We start from the raw sequence: 21,172 nt of genomic DNA, 5'->3' as shown, positions 1-21,172 counted from the left end.
GCAGAAGCCATGCAAGGAAGAAAGCTGCTTCCTGTCTCGTTTTGGCCTTCTGCTCTCTGATAGCTTTTCTTATACAGTCCAAGCTTACCTAGCAAAAACTGCACTGCTCACAGTATGCAGGGCCCTGTCACATCATTCACCAGTCAAGACAATCCCTCACAAACATGGCCACAAGACGAGCTTATCAGGACAATGGGGCTGTATCAAGTTGACAGCTGAAGCTACCTAGGACACTCTCCACACGCAGCTTGGCCTTTCCATTTGCCTTTGATGCATCCTACAGGAACCTTATTACTCAGCTTTTCTCTACATGGTCAGCTGTCTCCCACTCTTGCTCATAGTCTTCGTCATAGTGAATATTTAACTGGCATAAAATTCTCAGTCTTTCGAAACCCCTCCTATCTAATGCATAGCTTTTCATCTGCAATCCAGCTGCGGTTGCTTACCACAGAGTAGATGCTCACTAAAAAAGGGAGGGGTGGGCTGAAGGAATGAGTGTTTGAAGAACAGGCAGAGCTCACACTTGAACCGGTAGGTCAAGAAATTGGAGAGGAAATGGACAATTTCCTAAACTCAGATAAAAGTGAGAGCACGCCTTCTCAGGACCTTTGGGTTGTAGCTAAGACAGTGCCGAGAGGAAAGCCCATTCTGTGAACAGTCACATTGAAAACCAGAGAGAATTCGAGTCAGTGGCCAAATAAAGCATCCCAAAGTCTCAGACAAATAAGAAGCCAATCCCCAGTGCACCAAGGGGCACAACATAAAGACCAGGGCAGAAATGAATGAAATGGAGGCTAAAAAAGCAATATATTGAACCATAGAGTTGGCTCTTTAAAAAAACTAAGATTGACAAGTGTCAAACCATTCCAACCAAGCAAAAGACCCAAGTTAATAAAAGTAGACACGAAGAAAGAACAGATTCTAATGAAGTCCAGAATTTTACTAGGAAGCACTTTGATTCCAAAGTGCTTTATTCCAAAGACACTGGATAATAGAGAAGAAATAGGTAAAATTCTGGATACAATTGACCTATCAGAACTAAAACTGAAACCAAGGATACCAGCAATTTATGCAGATAGCAAGCAAAGGGACTGAAGCAATAAGAAGAATTTCACAACTAAGAAAAGCCCAGAACAGGATGGTTTCACTACTGCAGTTCAAGAAGAGTTCATCAAACTGTTCAATAAACCAGAAAAGCAAGGGATGCCACCCAACTCAATCAATGAAGCCAAAATTACCTGGATAACCAAACCAGGTAACTTAAAAAGAAAACTATAGATGGAATTTGCTGGTAAAAGTAGACACACATACATACATACATGCATATATACGTACATACACACACACACACACACACACACACACACACACACACACACACACACACACAGATAAGATACTTACAAACCAAATTTAAGAACGTATTAAAGATGACACAGCAGCACCAAGTTGATTTCATTCTAGGAATTCAAGGTTGGTTCAATGTACACAAATCAATAAATATAACATAGCATATCACATAAGTAGACATACAGATGGAAATTATGTAATCATCTCAATAGATATAGGAAATATCTCTGAGAAAGTTCAGTATCTTTTCACTATAAAGATCTTTGAAGTAACTAGGAATAGAAGGAATATACATCAACATGATACAGGCTATCTATACATGACAAATCTATTCCAAACATTATTTTAAATGAAGAAAAACTGAAATCATTGTCTCTAAAATTAGGAACAAGGTGATGGTGTCCCCTTCCTCACTGTCCTTGCTTAGTGTAGTGTGTGAGGAAGTATCAATAAGACCAACAAGACAAACAAGAGAGAGAGGAAAGGGATACCAGTAAGAAAGGAAGATGTCAAGTCATCCTTATTTGCAGATAGCATGATACTTCACTTAAAAGACCCTAAGATTCCATCAAAACAAAATAACAACAACAACAATAGAACCTTTTTAGTTCTGATAAACACTTTCAGCAAAATAGCAAGATACACAGTTCACCAAGTCGATGGGGAGATGGTTGTGTTTGTAAAATGTTTGTTGTGTAAGTGTGATGATCTAAGTCCGATGCCTACTGGCCATGTAAAAGCCAGGCAGTAGATCCTATAGTCCCAGCACCAGGGAGGCAGAGATAGGAGGACTCTCTGAGGCTTGTGGCTCCAGCCATCCTGTCTAGCTGAGTCAATGTGCTCCAGCATCAGTAACAGACCCTGTACCAAAGAACAAGGTAGAAAATGATTGAGAAAAATACCTGACATCAACCTCTGGCCTGGACAAAACACACACACACACACACACACACACACACACACACACACACACACACACAGAGAGAGAGAGAGACAGAGGAGGAAGAGGACGAGGAGGAAGATGAGGAGGAGGAGGAGGAAGAGGACGTGGAGGAGAGAGAGAGAGAGAGAGAGAGAGAGAGAGAGAGAGAGAGAGAGAGAGAGAGAGAGAGAGAGAATTGATTTATGGGGCTGGAAGAAGTTGACCTTCAGCATATGGGAAGGAGAGTTTTGGTGGAATTTTTCTATTTCTTGATTGGGATTGTAGTTCTACAATTGCCTGTGTTTGTCAGAATTCATAAAATTGTACATTACAGTGAGTCACATTTATTCAGGTGAAGTATACTGTAAGTTTTACTTGTAAGTTAAGTTGGAGTATGGCTAGAACATCTTCCCTGCCCAAGGTTTGAGCCCAAGGTTTCTTTTTGCTTTCTTAAAATAGATGACCAAGTGGGGAGGCAGAATTGACAGTTTCTTAGTACCAAACTGAGCCTTTCTTGGATCTTCTCAGATGCATACCTTGACTTGAAAGGAATGTCTGTCTCCATATGTGATCCAGTGTTAGAAAAAGCTGTGTCCTCAGCTCACCCCAGATCATCTCTGGGCCCCCTGAGAAAATGGTGCCAGGTTTAGGAGCAGTGCTCTTCTCGGACAATGGTCCCCTCCTAGACCTCCACTCCATTTCCTATCTCCTCACTGTCTATTTGAAATCACTCCCAGGTAACCAAATTCTCCTGTTTCTTGTACGCCCATAGTCCTTGATGTGTCCCAGGAAGCCTGAACACCTGGGAAAGCTCTGAAGCTCTCTGGGTGTTTTGGGATCTGCCAGAGGCAAGTTCTTGGGATCACATTGTTTTTGCTTGAAGGAACTCTTCAGTGATGAAGGTACACATCACGTCTGCACTGCCACGTCTCCTATCTGCCTGCCCTCTGCATCCACCTTTCCATGGCCAGTCAACAAACTTCCACTTTCAGAATGGCCCTGCTGGACCCACCAGTCAGCCTCCAAGAACACAGTGTGGAGACAAGGTGCTGCCTTGCACTAAGGGGAAATGCCCTGTGTTTTCCTTAAAGGTGTCTCTATATCTACTGGGACAGCCCCCAGAGCAGTGAGCTGCAGCCATGCAGGGCCATCGTTAATAGAATGTCCTTCTTTGTGTTATCAAGGCTATGTGATGTGACAAGTTCGACTCTACCAACTTTACCAGTGTATCTGATAATCAACTTAGTCTCTTCATTACTGGCTAGATGACTATCACTCCTTCTTAAAGCTTTTAATTCCACATGAGGTTGGCAACTGTGGCTGGTGATCTCCCCAGAGGAGTTTCTGAAGCACTTATTCACTCCATTCTCTCCTGCTAGATCACCCAACATCACTCTGCCCTTCTCTCCCACTAGAAATCTCCCACAGAGAACAAAGTCACTACTAAGCAGCTAAGGGCTTAGCACTCTCTTCCAGAACAGCAGCAGCCCAGGGCCACATATACTATTTGGGTTTTGGCTATGGCTGATGCTTAACGCGAGGCTTGGCTTCTAGTACAACACCCTCCAGAGCTATATCCTTTCCGAGCTGGTTACTCTCTGTCCCGAACCTTTGGCTGGACAAGTGGAGAGAAACCTTCACAAGACTGGTTCTCAGGCTGGTTTTGTTTCCCAAGGGGATATTGGCATCTAGGAGGCTGAGGCTAGAAACTATGATAAATATCCTATATTGCATAGGAGTGCAAAGGCACACACACAGATTATCTGTCACTCGGTGACGGGAGTGCCAGCAGGAGAGACTCCGCTTTCACAGGCTGGACTGTGCTTACCCTGCCTGCTCTTACCCAGGCTGGCATGCAGTGGGGCCAGAGGAAGCCCCACTGAGGCTCTGAATGTTCAGACTGATTGACATCTGGCTGCTTTATGGGGATGGCGGCTAATGAACAAGCCTGCCTTGATGGCTCTGTAGAAGACATTGTTCAAAGGAACCAATTACAGAGGATTTTTTTAATGTCAACTTTTAACCAGGTAGCCCGAGGGCTTGCTAAACTTGAAAGTACTATTTAGAAAGACACAAGGTTTCCCAGGAGGCCCCCAAGGAGAGATGCTAGCATCAGAACTCCAGGGATGAACAGTAACCAGAAACTGGTATGTTTCCCTGGCCTTACCTCAGTAAAAGGCCCAGAGAGCATTATATGAAGAGGGCCCAAGTCTGAATAGGACACTCTGGAACAGGATTTCTCTTAGCTATGGTTTCTAAGATGATCTCTGCCCCCACCCCTACTCCCCTCAGGAGGGACTACTCTGACTGACTCCCAGTGGCTAACAGATTCACTGCTCTCTTGCCTTCATTCAAGTCTTGGAGTTTGGAACAGGGTAATGACTTATTCCCTCCTTCCTTAGCAATGTGGACTGTGACACAATGGAGTAACAGAAAGGCCCAGGCAAGAGCCTGCCTGGATCTTCATGGATTCTTATCTCTCTAGCTCCAACCTCCCTTTAAAAAGGGGTGCAGCAAGGAAGGACACTTCCTCTGGGGAAGTTCCTCCCATTACTTTCCAGTCTGTCGGTTCTCATTGCTCCCAATCCTCTCAGACTCACTCATCTTTGGGTCCTCCAACAGCCATTTAGAACATTCAGTTTTCAGGGAAGATTCAGTTCGAAGATCTCTGGTTCCAAGTCCATCCTGCCACTTGGTGTTCAGCAAATTGGCATTCATGCAGGTAGATTGGGCTGCTGTGGCTGACTGGGGATTTCTGACCCAGCTCTAAACTGGTGGCTTCTGATATCCTATTTTCTGGGTATATGACATTTAAATATCTTTACTATTTTTTCCCTGTGCAATCAAATCGTTTGTAGAGTTAAAACATATGTCTTGAGAGTCTGCAGAGCTCTCAACACTATTCTGTGAGGAGAATGGTCAAGAGACCTGTGCAGTGGTAAACAACAGCACGTTAAAGAGTTGTACGTCACATTAGTGATGAATGCACTGAAATAAAGTGTCAGGAGCAAGGGCTGACTGGAGGGTGACCAGTAAGGACACCATTTCTGAAAGGGAGAAACAAGTCTCTGGGCAGAGATCTTTGAACTAAATCTTCCCTGAAAACCTAAAATTCTACACAGCTGTTGGAGGAGGTACTCTATGGCAGACAAGAGAAAAGAGGGCCTTGAAGTAGATAAAATGGTTTAGGTACCAATCAAGTGGAAGACCTAGAGGTGAGAAGCAGGAAGAGGAAACATCACTCCATGTTAACACTGAAGTCCAACAAATGAAACTAAGCAAATCACACATAAGGGAAGTCTCCCAGCCCCTTCGAAGCTGTGTCTTTGCACCATAGGCAGGCCGTGGAACAAATGTGTGTGTCTACTTCTAGCCACTTCTAGCACATCTATGGAATGCCTGTCTCTATCCTCTGTCTCTATGCCTTTAAGATTCCTGTGAGAGCAGATTGAATAGGACCCACGGCACCTTAACTTTTAAAATTAAGGATATTAAACTTTAAGAAACATCCTGGAAAGGCTTGTAAAGATACCTTCTGTCTTGGAGTTTGCATTGCTGTGGAGAGACACCATGACCAAGACAACTCTTATAAAGAACAACATTTACTTGGGGCCGGTTTTCAGGTTCAGAGGTTCAGTTCATTATCATCATGGCTGGAAACCTGGTAGCATCCAGGCAAGCATGACACTGGAAAAAGAGCTGAGAGTTCTATTTCTTATTCCAAAAGCAAAGAGGAGAAGATTGTCTCATAGGCAGCTAGGAGGAAGGTCTCAAGGCCCAACAAGGCCACACCTCTTCCAACAAGGCCTATCTAATAGTGCCTTACCTGAGCCAAGCATATTCAAACTACCACACCTTCTATTTGTGAGTGAGTCTGGTGGCTACCCTTGGAACCATGTTTTTATACTCCTACTGTTGCAGGTGGGTCATTATTGTAACGCACGAGATTATTAGCTGGATGTCTCATTTCTCCTCTAGTGACTTGGTCTCCTAATCAAAGTTTCTCTAGCTGTGAGGAAACACCAGGACCAAAATCAGGTTGGGGAGGAAAGGGTTCATATCACTTACTCTTCCGTTCACAGTTCAGTATCAAAGGCAGTCGGGACAGGAACTCAAACAGGGAAGGAACCTGGAGGCAGGAGTTAACGCAGGGGCCATGACAGAGTGCTGCTGACTGGCTTGCTCCCCATGGTGTGCTCAGCCTTCTGCCTTAGAGGACACAGGTACACTAGCCTAGGGGTGGCTCCACCCATATTGGGGTGGGCCCTTTCACATCAACCATTAATTAAGAAAATGCTCACAGTATTTATTTCCCTGAGCACTTTCAGCATCTACCTGGAAGAAATTACTGCATCAGTCCAGCAGATACTACGAGAGGGAAATACACATATTGAGTATATAGTGGGGTGCCTCCATTGCATACGGTCCCAGAAGTACAGTTGCTGGGTTAAAGGGGATGTGTGTATTCATCTTGACACTTCTTGACAACTTACCTAGGCAGAGATTACACCAATGTATTTTCCTTACTCATCTCCAAAGGCACCCATCTCCAAAAACACCTATCACCACCATGCTTAAGTGAGTGCTTTGTTCTCCCTTTGTCCAACTGGCGATCACACCCCATTTTTGCCATGGTGGATCCATCTTGTTCATTTCCAGTGGAGTTGAACATCTTTGAGACAGCTTACATTTCTTGTCCTGCAGACTGTCTGGTTGTGGGCTTGGTGAGATGAGGGGGTCTATTTTAAATGTCTACATAAAGAGAGCTGATGTCCAAAGTGAAGCTTTTGGGAACCTTCTGGAATGGGACAAGAATTTGAGAGTCACTGTTTATTGATATTTCAAACCATGAGGACAAATGAGCTCACCTTTGAGAGATGACAGAACTGAGAAAACAGGTTAGTTTCTAGAATCTAATGAAAGTAAGGTGGAGACTGAAGAGTGCTTTGGGGGCACAACAAGAAATGGCTGCTGGAGGGGTGACAGGGTGAGGCCAGAAGCCAAGAGAAGAGACTTGGGAAGAAGCCTGGGCTATCTGAGAACTAATATGAAAGGACCTGTGGACTTGATGGCCCAGGGCTCACTGGTAGACATAACAAAGAAAACTAGCCAGTTTCTGCAAAGCACAAAGCCACGTTAGGCTTAACCAAAAAAACAGAACCCAGAACTTGAAGATGACACTGGTTAGGCACTTCACCCAAATGAGAAGGAAGAGAATTAGACATACTTAAGAGTAAGGAGGAAGGCATGCCTGGCTTGGTGTTTTGAGATAGAAGTTATGTATATAGAAATTTCTGGTGAGAAGTCAAAACAATGGGTGTTTGAATGACCTATGTGAACAGTGGGAGTGGGGAGGGATTTTAGTCAGGCCAAGAGAAGGATGTCTCTTATGGAGAAGAGAGACATAGCTTGCACTATATCCGGCTTGCACTATATCTGGTTCACACTGTATCCAGGTTGAAGGAAGGTGGGGTTTGGTTATAATCCAGTTTGTGGGAGGGGAATGTCTTGGTTTGGAGCCTTTACTCCTCCAAAGGGAAGGCAGAGCCCTCAGCCCAGTGGGATGTGAATCCCAGTGTTTGGAGCCAGGAGGAGGCATGAAGCAGTCTTCCTTCTAAACAGGATTTTAACTAGAGACCCCTGACGCCAGGAGTTTTCCTGTGACTGGAGCTTTGCCTCCCATGGGCAGTTCTCCCTGGGAACTTAATCTGGCCACAGAGAGGTTCGGGTGGCAGGGTGTAGTTAATTTTTCAGATGTAAGATTGTCACTGTCTTGAAGTTATTCGTATCTGGGATGATGAAAAGCCATGCTACCCCTCCATTCTGGGCCTGCAATTAAAGAGCTGGGGAAGTGGCCAGTCTGGAAACCTGCCTTGCTGGGCCATGAAGATCAGGATTGTGGGGGCTGGTTTGCCCCCTCATCCATCTTCAGCCCAGTCTCCCCAGCTCCTGCCTGTCAGGACGAGCCACTGATCCCCACTTCGCCCAGCTTCCTGCCTCTGGGCAGCATGGGGCCTGAGCACAGCTGCCAGCAAGTGATTTTAATAAGCGTCAAGTTCCCGCCTGCCCCCATGCTCCTTCTCTGGCCTCTTTCATGGTGTCTGGACAGAGCAGATCTCCAGCTCCCACTGAGTGTGGGGCAGGGTTTCCCACGAAGCACACACTTGTCTCAGAATGGGGTATGTCCTGACACTGTGGGGATTATGTCCACTGGGGTGTTGAGTTACTGCACCACCTTGCCTAGATTTAGGAAGCTTGTCTGGAAAATCCTATCCTAGGAGAGGTGCAGGCTGAGGCTTACCTCAGATGCCATGTCCTGGAGATTTAAATTCTGGTGTCAACAAAGTTTCCTAATCCTGAAGGAACTGTCTGCTCCTTTCTAAAATGAAGGTGATTACACCTGCCCTAATTAGGTACCATAAAAGAATGATGGGGTTGTAAAATTAAAATGAAAGAGTGAATAAAAATTACACTTCCATCAAGGTTTATTTTTTGTTGTTGTTGTTGTTGTTTGTTTTTGTTTGTTTTAGTGTTTTGGGACAGTGTTTCTGTGTGTAGCCTTAGCTGTTCTGGAACTCGGTCTATAGAGCTGGTCTCAAACTCTGAGCGCTGGGATTAAAGGCATGTGTCAACACCAACAGACTATCAAGGGTTGTCTTTTGTCAGTCACTTTCCTTGTTGCCATGACTGAATACCTGGCAGGAACAACAGAAGCATTTATTCTGACCCACGGGTTATGGAGGGATTCAGTCCATCCTATCAAGAAAGGCATGGTGTTAAGCTCAGGAAGGGGATGGTCACATTGTATCTGCCATTAGGAAACAGTGGGTCAATAGAAAGTAGGAATAGACTATAAAACCTCAGGTCTCACCTGATCTACTTCCTCCAGTGAGGACCCACCTCCTAAAGGTTCCCCAGTCTTCCAAAAATAGTACCGAGAGCTAGGAACGAAATGTCCCAGCATGTAAGACTAAGGGAGGGATATCACCTCACAAACCATGTCTGTTACCCAGCCAGGCTCCTCATAGGTGTTCAATAAACATCTGAAGAACTGCTCAGTGGATAGAATAAGCGCATGCACAGGTAAATACCTGTGCGATGCTGTTAATTAAATAATTAATTAATTAAGGCAGGGCTTCTCTGAAGCGCTGGATGTCTTGGAACTCGCTCTGTAGACCAGGCTGACCTCGCACTCAAAGGTCCATCTGCCTCTGCCTCCCAAGTGTGGGGACTAAAAGCGTGTGCCACCACAGGCCAGCTATACTAGCTGTCTTTAAACAGTGTTCACGTAGCTCTTATTTCTCACTGATGGTAAGCAGTCCCGTCTGATTCTTCAGAAGAGACAGCACGGCTTGTTGAGCATCTCGGTTATGTTTCTGTTTCTGTGTTAAAATTCCTGACAAAAGGAAGAGTTTCTTATATCTTGTAGGTTGAAGTTATAGACAGTTCTTGTAGGGGAAGCACCATCAGGAGCTTGGAAAAACTGGTTATGCTTTATGGTCACGGCCATGGTCACAGTCATTCATGGTCAAGACGCACGTTCAGCTCACACGTTCCTTTCATGATCTCGTCCTTGGGAATGGTTCTACCATGTAGTGGGTAGTTTTTCCCCACTTCACTTAATCTCATAAAGATAGTACCCTACAGATTGCCCAAAGACTTCTTTCCTAGGTGATTCTAGATCTTATCAAGTAAATAATTGAGATTAACCATTATAATACCATGCCTTGTCAACATGGCACCCAAATATATCACTTTAAATCATGACATTTTACCCCTTGACCCCATAGTTATTTGTCTGTTTGTTTGTTCGGGTGCCATGGGGGGGGTTGTTTTCAACTATACTGATAATTTAAAAGCCTAAACTTCAAGTTCCATCCGAGATTTAAGATAATCTGTTAACTGTGAGTTCCTAGAAAATCAAGAACAAGTTCCAGCAAATATTGGCGCACATTGAACATTCCTGTTCTAGGAATTGGAACATAGCAAGGAATGATCAGAACAAAGGAATACTAAAGCCCAGAAAGGAAACACCAAGTCCTGAGGTTCCATGTCTGGCATCTGGGACTCATAATCATCTGGGACCTAAAGATTTTGGGTAGCCTCACTCCTTTATTTCTGCCACCTGCAGCAATTAGTCTCGTAGGGGAACTCCATCCCATGCCTTCAGCTTTCTTCAGTGGACGTCTTATGGTCCTGGCATCTCTAGTATCCTAGGGTACTCAGGCTTTCCCTTCACAGATTTATGCAATAGTCTGCCACTCACTGCTCTGCCTGAGCTGCTCTCTGAAGCAAGACTTCATGAGACTCTCGATTTTGCACCTTGCCCAGATCCACAACCAATACCACATGGACACCGTTTCCAGAACAATCACCCCACGTCAGGTTGACAACTGAGATCAACCATCACAGTGAGGACTGGCTTATTTGTGTCCTCCCTTGCAAGCAGTGGGTTTGAGATTTGAACCCACATGTTTGTCCTTCCAGAAGCTATGTTCTTGACTTTGGTACTTTGGCAGCAGAGGCACTGACATTAAAAAGTTTCATGACTGCCCTGTGCTAAAATCAGGTTATGTCTTAGGACTGGAAGAATATTATTCCAGGGAGTCGGGGGCAGGCTCCTGAACGCATCAATAAGTAGGAACTGAGTGAATACATGAAAAGTTTTCTGTTCTGAAGACAGAGTTCTCTGTGGGTGTCTGTTGCCAGCACAATGGTGTCCAGTCAACCATTCCACCAGTTGGATAAAACAAACAAAGTCACAAGGATGACCTTCCTGCTGCCTTCCTGAATCAGGTGACTTTGGACTTGAGTGGGGCTAACTAACTGTCATATCATTTTCTTTTGTCTTCTCTGGGAGTGAATTCAGATGAGGTGGCCAGCAGTGCCCTCTCCTGTCCTTCTGACTTTTGTGTCACTGGAGTCACACGCTACCTACCCAAGGTGTACACAGACAAGCTAAGTACCCCACTGAGATCCCTCTTCAATCTTAGCACACAGGCCCTCTTGGGCTTGGTGGTTGCTGCCTGAGACCTGTTGCTTGTTCCTCAGACAACTGAACAGTGGAAGAAGGCAGGGAGCAGTAAGTCTGGAAGCCTGACTCCCTCAGCTCTCTTGTATCTCTTAGTCAGTAGAAGGTGTCCTGTGAAAGTGGAGGGCTTGCCCTAGGGAGAGCCCAGGGAGCTCCCATCTGAACTTGGGGCTGTACCCACTTGGGAATGAGAATGCCAGTCTCACACAAGGCTCTCTCAGGGACTCTGCTGGCTGCTGCCTCCTCGTTTAATAAATTAAATCTGTTATATCATTGCTGTTATATTCCTGAGACAGGCACTTCCAAGGCAGATTAGAAAGGAACTTAAGGGGATTAAAAGCTTCTCTTAGTGAAAAACAATGTTTCAGATGGGAAATCCATTTACCAATATGAATTTCAGCAGAAAAGCATGTTTTCTTTAATGCACTGCTACTGTTCTGAGAAACGGGGCTTTCCCCCCATGCTGCCCGCCCTCTGTTTTGCATAAGTTATAATGTGGATTCTGTTGAGCGTGGCAAGGCTTTCAAGGAGATTGATGGCTTCCATAAAGTTGCACGAAAACATTTCTCCTTTGTTCATGGGGGAAAAGAAAAGTGTCTAATGGATTTGGAGTGTTAAGAGAGTGTCAGTTTGCACTGTAAACCAGAAGAAGTCGAGGGCTAAATACCAGACACCAGAGGAAATGGATTAATTGAAAATGGAAGCAGTCACTTCTCAGTTATCTGCACGTGGCCTATCTACTACAGTAAGTTTAAAGGGGGAGGGGGAGAGAAAAGACTCCCCATGTTTCAGCTGGCTGCCTGGTTGCCTCTTTCTATATTCCTGGGAACTGAAAGTCGTTTTAATAACTTGGACCAATATAATTTGGAAGGCAATTCTGCTGCCACAGCTATAAAAAAATATTAGAGGGCAAGCCAAAGGAGATGTAATTAATTTTCCCCTGTTATCCTTAGGTTGGGCTTCTTCAGTCCATTAGAAATTTGACTTACAGAAATAGCAGGAGACTGGCACCAAAGCCTACATTCAACTCCTTCAGGTGCTGAATGCTTCCAGAAAGTATCAGTCAACTCCAACATCCTGGTCTGGTCAGCAGTGGGCTTGGAGTTTGTCCCTGGTGATCTACCGGGGCCAGTCAGTGAGTGAGTGTTGATCTGTTCTGGTGATTCTCTGGTATGCTTGGATGGTTCCCCGGGCAGATCCTGGGGCCTTTTGTCCTCTCTGGATTTGGTAAGTGTGAGCACTGCAGAGAGCCCCTGGTGGCAATAAAACAGGACTCCTTCATGCCATCTCAAGCCGGAGAAGAGTTCCAAGCAGGGGACCCTCGTGGGACCTATGGCAATGGGGCAGAGTTATTATGGCTACATGACAAGGATTCAAGTCCCATTCTTTCTCCCTCTCTTCCTCTTCTGGTTCCTCTTCTCCTTTCTCTCTTGACTGAGGGAGGCTGAACCCCAGTTCTTTAAGGTTTCCGGGTCTCTGTGGCATATCTATGTCCTAGGGCTTCTTTAAGAGGAGAATGTGGGTTCTCAGCCAAGTTCTTATCTGGATGCTAAACAGACTTGGCCAAAGAACCCCATGAATCCCCACATGAACCTTCACCTTCCCTATTGTCTACCCTTTGGGACTGCCACATGCCTCAGGAGGATTTGTACCTTCACAGGAGAAGCTGGACATCTGCAGGTCCTGTCCCCGGCTTTCCATCCTGCCAAGGACAATGCTTGCTCCCAGTTGTGGATGCTGACTAGGTGACAGGCACAGCGTCACAGACTTAATGTGGAATTCTCCATTGGAGCCACTCTGCAACTCTAGTGATGTCGATGTCCTATTTTACAGGAGAGGCCAAGAGAAGTCAGCTTGGCTAAGATCAGTCAGCTAGCAGCTAGCACGTGGAAAGCAAGACTGGAAGCCAGGTGTCCTGGCTCTGTAGTGTGTGCCTCAACTACAGTAGTGTGCGACCTGGATCTAACTCACAAAAGGCTGTTGTTGTTTTGTAAAGAAGCTTTTGGGTTGAAAATGACAATCTGTGGCTGAGAAAAGCCAGTTTCCTTTTCTTTTCTCCTCTTTCTTTCTTTCTTTCTTTCTTTCTTTCTTTCTCTCTCTTTCTCTCTTTCTTTCTCTCTTTCTCTCTCTCTCTTTCTTTCTTTCTTTCTTTCTTTCTCTCTTTCTCTCTTTCTTTCTTTCTCTTTCTTTCTTTCTTTCTTTCTTTCTTTCTTTCTTTCTTTCTTTCTTTCTTTCTTTCTTTCTTTCTTTCCAAACATACAGATACTGTGAAAATAGAGGGTAGAAAAATTCAGACTCCGGTGACAATCTCCTCACCTGTGCTCTCTAGCGTCCTGGCCTTCTTCCCCTGGGCTGCCATACAGCCAGGATCCTTCCAGAAAGCCTGGTGCTAAAATGTTGCTCAATTTTAATTACAGTCCCAGTCGTTGCTGTCAGATGCCCTTCTGAAATTGTTTTAATTGAAGTCCCATGAATCCTGGTGAGTTCAGACGGAGTTCATCTCTAAGCCCATCCTGATTTCATTAAAGATTTGATCTTTCTTTTTTCACCAATAAAGCATTTATTATCGCTATCTGTTTCGTAACCGTTTTCTCTCTCCAAAGAGGAGGGAGGGAAATCAAGCCCATCTTCATGCCAATAAAAAGGGAGAATCATCTGTTGACTTTTCTGGCATGGAATAGCAGTGACATGTTAAAATAATAATTAACTTATGTTCCTTTTAAATGAAGGCAACGCTCATTCCAGAGAACATTCGAGACTGCAGGTGACGATTTATGTAACAGCACACAGGGATCGGGTAAAAACGGCTTTTAAAATATTGGTAGTTCTGTGGTTGTGTTTGTGCACCTGTGACTGTGTACATGTGTTCATGTGCATCTGAGTGAGTACATGTGTTTGTAAGTACGCGCATATTTATGTATTTGTGTATGCATGAATAATACACATGTTTGAGCCTACATGCATGCATGCGATTGCATGCACGTGTTTGAGTACATCTGTGTATGTGAGTGCATGCATGTGTTCATATGTATGTGAAAATACATGCACGTTTGTGTGTGTGTGAATGTATACATGTGCACATATGTGTGTGTGTGTGTGTGTGCGCGCGTGTGCGCAGGCTTGTGTCTGTATGCATTTATCTGAGATTCGAAGGCTGCAGAATACCTGATATAGGGATGGCTTTTGAACCCCCCCACACGCACACACACAGAGGAATAAAGTTATAGGAGAATCAAATAAAGCAGAAGTAAAATCTCACGTAATGCTGTGTGTTGAGCCCTGGTGGTTACTTAAATAGACTATTATTTGGCCAGTATTGGCTTTACCTTCTGAAGACGGGCTGTCTTCATTTGTGTCAATCTCCTGCCAGGTCTGGGCCAGTCCACTGCCTACCTCCCGCTCCTCAGATCCGAGTCACACTTGTGAATGCTTTTGTTAAGATCTCAGCAGCAGCAGCACCACCAGCAGCAGCAGAAGTTCCTCCCAGATCTGCGTTTCGTGTATTTAGTAATGTACCTGAAATGCACTAAATGACAGTTTATAATATCATTATCTACAGTTAAATATATTAGAACTTCAAAAATCTACAGAAAGTGCAGCCATATGTGGAAATGGCCTATCCCATGCCCTTTTAACCTTCTCTCTCAAAGTTTCAACCGGACCAGACAGGCAACATATAAAAATCGTAGGTCTGCACAAATCATCCTGTTATTTTAGCCCACGGTTGTCATGAAAGGAGACCAGGTTATTTAGACAGTAAATAACAATCGAGGACTAATTTATTTTACTTTTCCCTTCGTTTTCTCTCGGTACCGGGTTCCAATGTGTTCTTTATTACACGGTTTGATAATTCAAGGATGCCTCAGTCAAGCCCTACTGCCCTGCTGCTGCCTCCCCAGCCCCCAATAACATGGGAGTTGATTTAAAACTTCACTCTGAACAGCCCTGGGGTCATTAGGAACAGTGCGGATGGAGTATGGATTAGGTTTAAAAGTAATAAAAAAGTAGACCTGTTGGTTAGGTGAAAAATTCGCTATCAGATTCCTGAGTACAGCGTTCCTTTTCATGTGCAAACAGCACTAAATGAGGCATTTAATTCAACAAATCCAAAGTTCTGATCCGCCAGAAATCGAGGCTGGGTTAGTTCAATTTGTTACAAACGATCCCAGCATGATCAAAGTCCCAAACGCTGAGTTCAGCATGCTGCTTAAATTAGTCTAACACCAAAGTCTTCGGCTGGGAGACAGTATTTGGAGTGTCTTACCAGAGGAGAAATTCTTTCTCACACATGGTTCTAATATCGTAGCATGCCAGCTTTCCTTTTTAATGGGCTGACAAGGAGGCGCAGCGCTAACTTTCTGACTCCAGAAACTTCTTGTGCTGTCACCCGCAAACCAGCTAGGATAATTTTTCCTCGGCTTCCTTATTAAAGCCTGAATGAAGGGATTGTGCGGCTTTCTTAATGTCACTTGGTCCTGTTTGCCATAAATTCAGGCGCTCACGATGAAAGCTGCACTTACGTTTGGCTGGGAAATGGAATCAAGAAGCATGCACCCCCGGTTCACAATAAATAACTAAGCGGGAGTTATTAAGGGAATTTCATATTGCTGCCTTATTACAGCGGCAGTTTAGATAATGGCTTCTGAAAAAAACACATCTCCATCTTCCTTGGCCAGAGCGTGGGGGTAGGCGGGCGGGGTCATTCCCTGGTGCCGAGGTGGACGGGCGAAGGCAGCTGGGGTGAGAATGGAAGAGGTGGTGTTTGAGAAAATAATATAATATTTACATTTTTGCATGCTGTTTGCCTTTTTCGCTCAGCAGGGAAACTCAAAGGCCTGTTGGCCAACGTGACGCCCACCGCTGCAGGCTTCCTGCCTCCGATTGTTTGTTTTTTTGTACGAGAGCGACTTGGAGTTGTTTAGACTATGAGCCTAATTTTAGAGGATTATAATTATGTTGCTTCTAAACCACATATTTTCCAGAATTTGCTGCCCCATGAAAATAACTCACATGTGTGTCCAGCCTGGCTGTCAGCCAGGCTGGATGCCCAGGGCCTTAGTTCTCTGAACGATTATGGGGGTGCTCCCAGAGATAGGGACAGGAGCCCAGGGGACGTCCTGACTAACAGGAGGCAGGAGAGCTGGGTTTGAGATCCTCTCTTCCTGCTGTTGGGTCTTGGATAGATAACATGCATTCTGGGGTAGCCTTTTGAAGAGGGTATTTTCTTATGGAATGGTGGATCTGCAAACATCCTGCAGGGCACCAAGATACAAAAAGTCTGGGAGTTTCTGCAGTTCCTTCCCCCTTTAAAAAATCCTACCTGCACAGGGATTTGTCTAGGCTGCATCCTATCCCATGAACCCTACCTACCCAGTGATGGAGAGTTGGCTCTGTTGGTAAAGTGTCTGCCCTGTAGACGTGAAGATCTGAATCCCAGCACCCCCATGTAAAAGCTAAGCATGGAAGTGGATATTTATAACTCCAACAATGGCGGATGGAGACAGGCAGATCCTAGGGGCTCACTGACTATCTAGTCAGCCTAGATACAGCTCCAGGTTTACTGAGAGACTCTGTCCTCAAAAGTAAGGTGGATGTCTCCATCTGTTTTAGTCAGCTGCCGGGAGGTCAGGGACCCTTATGGAGGAGTCGAGGGGAGGATTGAAGGCCCTGAAGGGGATGGGAACCCTACAGGAAGACCAACAGGGTCAACTAACCTGGACCCCTGAGAGCTCTCAGAGTCTGAGTCACCAACCAAAAAAGCATACAAGGGCTAAAACGGAGCCCCTGACACATATGTAGCAGACATGTAGCTCAGTCTCCTTGGCTGCCTTGTTTGGCCTCAGTAGGAGAAGAGGTGCCTAATCCTGTAGAGACTTGATGTGCCAGGGTGTGGGGAAATTCAGGGGGCCCTACCTTCTCAGAGGAGAAGAAAAGGAAGAAGGGGGGAGGACCAGGAGAGAGAGAGAGCATCATTTGTGATATTTGGAAAGAAGAAAGTAAGAAAGAAAAGACAGAAAGAAAGAAAGAAAGAGAGAAAGAAAGAAAGAAAGAAAGAGGGAGAGAGAGAGAGAAAGGAAGGAAGAAAGAAAGGAAGGAAGGAAGAAAGAATGAAAGAAAGAAAGGAAGGAAGAAAGGAAGGAAGGAAGAAAGAAAGAAAAAGAGTAGAGGCAAAAGAAAAGAAAGAATTTTCAGGTTTTTTCTAAAGCACTAGATAGAGATGCTTGTCTATCTCTGACCTCCACACATACAAATGTCTGTACATACACAGGAAACATGTATGTAGATCACACGTGCACACGCATACCAAAAGTTAAATAGATAAATAAAGTAAAAGGCTCTCTGGGTCTCTGGTTTGTAAGGATGCTTCCTTTATGGTAGAAATCAATAGCATGGGTCCAGAGGACAGTTTCTCATGACACATTTTTATGACGTCTTCATTCCCTCAAGATGGATTTTCTGACACTGGGTACACCATCCTCTCATGAATCCTCAGGTCAGTGTCATCCACACACTCCTCAGTGGTGATCAGTGGATACACTAAATCACACAGTGTTCAAACTAACATCGGGGCCAGAAGAGCCCGGATTGTTGAAATTGAGGAGTCGAGCCCTGCTGGTCAGGAATGGGGTCCTGGTATCTGCCTGCTCCTGTGTGCCATTGGCTTTGCAGTGTGAATGGCGAAGACTTCTAGAATTCATCTGTTCCATCCAAAGCAGGCCAAACACTGCTTGTCTTTCCCTGGTGTAAAGCCCTAGCCCCATCCCTGAGCTGAGCTTCATCTATAAAACAGTCCCTGTGTTTTCCCTGTGATTCGACTACACAGCCATTTGACTGATGCTGTTGTCGAGTCACCACTGACTCTGGTGCCTGGGCAGAAATGGATGCTTCTCAGGGTCCTGGAGATGTCAAAAGGGAGTGATAGAAACCTGCCGGAACCCTTCTGACGTAGTCAAGATACCGAGGGAGGCAGCTAAGTGTATAGTCATCGTACTAGCATCGCCCTCACAAATTTTCTGAGCCTGGACATGTGAGGCCAGATGGTAGAACATTCCATGTGTTCTGAACTCGGGCTTTGCAGAGGCAGGGAATCAGGGAGCAACACGGACAGAGCCATCCCAGAGACAAGAACATTATGTAAATACACAAAGAAATCTCGTGAGTCAACAATAAGAAAGCACGAATCACATCATTTTGAAATGGGCAAAATATTTTAATAGCCACCGTACCAAAAAAGATATGTAGATTCTGCTGGAGAGATGGCTCAGGGGTTAAGAGCACTGACTGCTCTTCCGGAGGTCCTGAATTCAATTCCCAGCAACCACGTGGTGGCTCACAACCATCTGCGATGGGATCTTCTGGAGTGTCTGAGGAGAGTGATGTGTACTCACATACATTTAAAAAAAAAAGACACTTAAAAAAAGTCAATGTCATTTATCAGTAGCAAGATTCAAGCAAGTAGAAAGAACAGTGAGATATCACTACACATCTAGTTGAAGGGAAAAATCCAAAACCTGGTGGCACTGCTGGCCCGGTGTGCAGCCTCTGGAGTTCTCATCCATTGCTATTGGGAATGCGAAACAAAAATGGCGTTGGAAGACCGTTGGATGGCTGGAGAAGCTAAGCATGGTCTTAGTGTGTGACCTTACAATTGAACCTCTAGATATTCACTTAACAGAGTTGAAAATAAGTAAATAAAAGTCTTTGCATTAATATTTATAGTGGCTTTATCAAGAACCATCTCAAAAGTGGAAGCAACCAATATCCTTCAAAAGGTGAATGAGAGAACAAATAAAAAGCCATAAAATGGAACATTATTCCTCGTTTTAAAATAAATGGGCTACCAAGCCACAAAGATGAATCTTGACGTGTTGTTAGATGAATGAAGCCAATTTGAGCTCATCTCACTTATGCTCTGTACAGAGGCCTGTGATAGTTGAACTTTTGGTTTTGAATGTGCGAGTTCCCTGTGTGTATAGCAAGCAAAGGTGGAAAGGAAAATAACAAAAGCAGACAGATAGAATCAGACGTGGGTTAGCAAAACACCACTAGACTGAGCACTTATAGCAGGTAGCAGAATTGACAGGACTTGTCCAGTTGGGAGAGCAAGCAAAAGTAGCATCATTGAACGAGGTACTTAAAACACCCAGCAGAAAGGGCTGGGGAGCCCTGCTGAAATCACCACATTGACGTTCCTGACCGAGAGATTTTCAGACAGAGGACATTCTCTCCATGTGTAGCTCCTCTCCTCATCCCTATGCCCAGTGCTCTGTTGTGAGGACACAGGAAGAGTAGGAGCTAGGCTTAGTCCTCAGCAGCATGGGCTCAATAGTACTTTCTACCCCATGGGCTAGAGGAAGGGCTAAATGATAGTCTCCATCTCATTCTTGATCTATTGAGCATGCTTCCTATTTATTTGAAGAGCTAACCCAAACTTTGCCAGTCCTTCCCAGGTCCAGGCATTGTTCTCGCTTCTGTTCCCTGACTGTACCTAGTTCAGCCTTTAGAGAGGAGTAGAGGTCACCAGAGAATATAGGCAGATAGCAGCTGCGTTCATGGTGTTGGGGCAGGATGGAGGTGTGCTTTGGCCGCTGACTTGGACGACAGGTTTCTGGGTACTTGCCATCAGGGGATGCCTAGAGCAGGTGCAGAGGCTATTTCCCAGGGCTGTAATGAAGATCAGTCCCTGTACCCCCCTCCTGAATATCTCTGTGTTGTTCAATATGTACGTACCTTGTTCCTGCTTGCCTGGTGCTGGCTGAAGACCTCTTACCTGGTTCTCTGTCCATCTTCCTCGTCCTCCCAGAGAAGCTGCTGCCCTCCCGACTTCTCTGTGGGATTCTGAGAATTGAACTGGTAATAACCCACGAGTGCCCTGTGGGGGGCAGGACCAGCAGAACCTGGAGTACAGCATGGTAGCAGAAATAAGAAGAGAATTAAGGCCAAAAGCTGTCCTTTGACCTCCACGTCCATGCGGTGTCACACACATGCTCACATTCATATTCTCTCCCTGACTCTGTCTCTTTCTCTCTCACACACACATACACCCAGAAAGAGACAAAGAGAGGAAGAGACAGAGAGAGAGAGAGAAGGAGGAAATGAACAAAGAAAGGAAAGAAGGAAGAAAGGAGGGAGGGAGGGAGATAGAGAGGAGGGAAGGAAGAAAATTATGGAATACCTTGAATGACAAGTGAACCTAAATATTCTGCTGGGTCCCAGCAGGTGACACAGATATCACTTTGTGGGATACAGAGCCCAGAAGCCACTGCAGAGGAAGCCTTGTCTCTCTAACCTACTCGAGTATGGAGGATAAACGTACCCTTCTGTGGCACCCAGAAGGATGAGGTAATGACGGCGGCAATGAGGCTGAGCAAATCCTTCCTCTTCAATCTCACAGTGAGAGAAGGCTTCAAAATATCTGACTTAAACATCTCTCAGTGCGCTCTTGGACACGCCTGGCAGCACCCCTCTCAGGAGACTCCTCTCTTTCAAACAGCCACTACGACGGGGTGTAAGTATTTTTGTTCCCCCCACTCATGTTGTAGAGATACATGTCATTTCTAGAAGTATGGAACTAATTGAGGAATATGTCCAACTCTTGTAGAGGTGAGCAGGGCAGATAAATAAGGACCCCGGTGCACGTAAATCTTTGCTTCAGACATCAAAGGAGCAGGAGCCTGCTAAGTGTATACGTATAATGCAGTAACTTATGCAAAAGGCAGCTTTGATAAATGTCTCCTAATTTATTGTCATGTATCTCAAATCAAAGTCAAGCGTTTATGGCCTGAGCATGAAGGAAGCCAGACCTCTGAGAGCCAGAGGGGTTTGAAGTGGGCAGAGCTAGGCTGAACAAAGGTTAACCGGGATCTGGT

At 45.1% G+C, this 21,172-nt stretch overlaps 1 long non-coding RNA gene across 1 annotated transcript in view; it reads right to left on the bottom strand.

Moving 5' to 3' along the window:
• Positions 1 to 1,345: 1,345 nt before the first annotated feature.
• Positions 1,346 to 21,172, bottom strand: part of LOC134483614 (uncharacterized) — a 42,246-nt gene continuing 22,419 nt past the window's right edge. Inside the window, exons 2-3 of the long non-coding RNA XR_010060415.1 lie at positions 12,956 to 20,200; positions 1,346 to 12,633 (exon numbers count right to left, since the gene is read on the bottom strand). This is a non-coding gene — a long non-coding RNA (uncharacterized LOC134483614). The remainder of the gene's footprint in view (positions 12,634 to 12,955; positions 20,201 to 21,172) is intronic.

Source organism: Rattus norvegicus, chromosome 19 (assembly GCF_036323735.1).
Source record: "Rattus norvegicus strain BN/NHsdMcwi chromosome 19, GRCr8, whole genome shotgun sequence".
NCBI classification, from domain to species: Eukaryota; Metazoa; Chordata; class Mammalia; order Rodentia; family Muridae; genus Rattus; species Rattus norvegicus.
This window is presented reverse-complemented; position numbering and strand designations above follow the sequence as displayed.